At 39.3% G+C, this 3439-nt stretch overlaps 1 protein-coding gene across 1 annotated transcript in view; it reads left to right on the forward strand.

Annotated features, from left to right (window-relative positions):
• The window catches only part of LOC138957464 (receptor-type tyrosine-protein phosphatase epsilon-like), a 25912-nt gene extending 22852 nt beyond the window's left edge, over window positions 1-3060 (forward strand). The window contains exon 18 of the mRNA XM_070328586.1: window positions 1-3060. This exon is cut by the window's left edge and continues 2062 nt beyond it. The gene's annotated coding sequence lies outside the window, so the exon portion shown is untranslated.
• The last annotated feature ends 379 nt before the right edge of the window (window positions 3061-3439 follow it).

Below are 3439 nucleotides of genomic sequence, written 5' to 3' on the forward strand. Positions count from 1 at the left end.
TCAACCAAATTGGTTGAAAATTTGGTCAAGTAATCTTCGACAAAGCCCGGACTTCGGTATTGCATTTCAGCTTGGTGGCTTAAAAATTAATTAATGACTTTGGTCATTAAAAATCTGAAAATTGTAAAAAAAAATAAAAATTTATAAAACGATCCAAATTTACGTTCATCGTATTCTCCATCATTTTCTGATTCCAAAAACATATAAATATGTTATATTTGGATTAAAAACAAGCTCTGAAAATTAAATATATAAAAATTATTATCAAAATTAAATTGTCGAAATCAATTTAAAAACACTTTCATCTTATTCCTTGTCGGTTCCTGATTCCAAAAACATATAGATATGATATGTTTGGATTAAAAACACGCTCAGAAAGTTAAAACAAAGAGAGGTACAGAAAAGCGTGCTATCCTTCTTAGCGCAACTACTACCCCGCTCTTCTTGTCAATTTCACTGCCTTTGCCATGAGCGGTGGACTGACGATGCTACGAGTATACGGTCTTGCTGAAAAATGGCATTGCGTTCAGTTTCATTCTGTGAGTTCGACAGCTACTTGACTAAATGTTGTATTTTCGCCTTACGCGACTTGTTGTTTTTGGATCTATTCTTTTCGAGTTTTAAAGGTGTCACACATTCTTCAATGACAATTATTGTGTGTGTGTTTGTAGTCTCGGGTGTCTCCAGTTCTACCGTAGACTGTACCAATGGTTAGATCAATCATCATGTGAAGAAAGAGCTCCAGACTGATCTGTGTGTTCGTCACATACTCGATGATTGAGAATCGTTTACGCGTGGATGCCTATTAATTTGTCTCCTGTTGAACATAATTATCTAGCAGTAGAACGCGACCAACTGATGGATATATACTTGTTAAATAATGTTTTGTTGTAGTGCACAATCAACCCAGGGAGCCATGCTTTGAAACACGGGTTCCGTGCTGATAACCACACGAGTCCCGGTTTGATAACCACTGGCAATCAAAGCTGGCGTGTGAAAGCAACTTTCTGTGTTTTTGAGTTCATTAAATGTTGGGATGAATATGTCAGGTTTGAGGATGCACAGTTCTGTAGGTTCATCTCGGTATTCCACCCCCTCGGCTTTCTGTTGTAAATAGTTAAGCTGACTGATCGAATGTGGAAGCTACGTTTGGTCAAAGGTCACAGAAGATTTGCGTCGTGCAGCGAAGGAAAGAATCGCGATCTTGTTTCCGACTCAGTACCTCTTTGTTTTTCATTAGACCTGTCATTCTGCTTGCTCGGCTTTGTTAGATGTTTGCATATCTTGTTGCTATTTTCTTTGCTTTTATTATTGTTTCTTATGTGTGCTTCGTTTATCGATACAACGTCTTGTGCACGGGTCAAAATGTGTGTGTCAGGGGTCGTTTTACTTGAACTTGACGTTCGTGTTTCTCTGAACGTCTGTGTATTGAAACACAGATACACGCACTCCATGACTCTGTAAGAAGACAGAACATATCGCTAGGTTTCATTTGTTTTGATGAATGTATGACCTTTCATGAAGTAGTTTTATTTTTTGTTTACTTGTGCCAGTTTGCCAGTTCGTTTTTGGAACTTTGCAAAGCAGTGTCGTGTCGTCTGTTTAGGTCTGGGGAAACACCAATGAAAAGAGCCGAAGAATCCCCGAGCGTTTCTATTGGGTTTGCTTTTGATTATCCATGTATAACCGGCTTCCTGCAACTATGGTAACCGGGGATTTATTGCCTGGGGAACATGAGATTTATTTCCCAGGTGCTTGTGAATGAAAACTGGTGAAAATGATGACAAACATGTTTGTCATCATTTTCACGAGTTTTTATTCATAACCAGCTGGGGAATAAATAACGCTGTTGCCTATGTAACACATCGAGGTGGTGAATGGGTTTGATCTTTCAGGTGAAACGTGGATTATCAGAGTAAAAGCCAATCAGGCTGGTTAGTTGATGTGTGGAACCATCGCGGCTTTGGATTCGTGTTTCCGAGGACAACGATTTTAAGCATTCACTCTCAAAGACCCAATCAATGTCGATAATTACCGTTGCGACTCATGGTTAATTTGCAACCTATCTCTGTAATTAAAAAATCCACAACAAAAAGTCATAACACAATTACACGAAAAGAAATACGCTCAAAACTTACTGAACTCGTAAATGTGCTCGCAGCTCTGTACATTTTCAGACTGGAAGAAAAACGACGAACGAGTTAGGTTTGATGTCACAGCGTATGACGTGTTATCTCGCACTAGTGTGACAAGCTTTGCGGCCCGGAATAATGCATTCTAAAAATTGGTCTCCCTGTGGGTTTTTGTGCATACAGTTGCACTTCCAAAATGATGAACAAAACTATGTTTGCTGGCTTGTTGTCAGACCAGCATTTTTGTGTTGGTCCTCGGGGAGCATATCGCCTGTTGTCACATATTTATCAACCGCGGCCTTCCGAATGGTCGATAACGAGGAAACCAAAGACGACATGGTCCGCCCTAGAACCAACAACAACAAAACTGGTCTAGCTGTCAACAGGCCACCAACCATCTTATGGTAACTAGGATAACTACGGTGTTTAGTTCAATTTATATTACAGTGTTCTAGATGATCGAACGTGTAGCAAAGACATGTACGTGTACGTGTAGATATTGCGTCACCCGTGACTCACTTTTTTCTCTAATGTTCCAAATGCATACTTTGTTTTGCTCCCACCAAGACGGCAGATCTTGGCAAACTCGTGACGTAAAAACTAGATTTGATGACGTTACCCGTACACGTTCCTGTACTGTACACGTCCTGAAAAGTGCTGATCTAGATCTTGCTATTGTCAACCATGCGACGACACAACATTTGTTTTCATAGTGTAGGAGGAAACAAAGAATATACTTATGCTCATTAACTTGTTAATGTTTCATTACATTATTTAAACATCTCAGCATGTAATTGTAATCATATCGCGTTAAAATCATGTCCGATTTACATAGTTACATTTTGTAAATGTATGATTTGTATACACGAGTTCCTAGAGTCATTTTCTAATATACGAAACTAAAATAAATATAGCTGCAAAAAATTGCTGTTTCTGAGTCTGTACGGTTTACGTTATTGTATAAGAGCGTGAGACAGAACATGCAAATAGAGAGTTTATTCATAAACAAAAAGCAAAACACATACAAGTCAAAAAAACATAAAAGCTCACACATAATTCTTACACACACATAAATACACACATACACAAGCACGCACGCACGTACATAGGAACGAACGAACGAACACACACGCAAACACACACAGACACACACACACACACACACACACACACACACACACGCACGCACACAAAAAAGCACACACATACTCACACAGATACATTCACAGACAATGATACACACACGTCTGCGCGCACACACACACACACACACACACACTCACACGAACACACACACACACACACAC

The sequence above is a fragment of the Littorina saxatilis genome, unplaced genomic scaffold, assembly GCF_037325665.1.
Source record: "Littorina saxatilis isolate snail1 unplaced genomic scaffold, US_GU_Lsax_2.0 scaffold_587, whole genome shotgun sequence".
NCBI classification, from domain to species: domain Eukaryota; kingdom Metazoa; phylum Mollusca; class Gastropoda; order Littorinimorpha; family Littorinidae; genus Littorina; species Littorina saxatilis.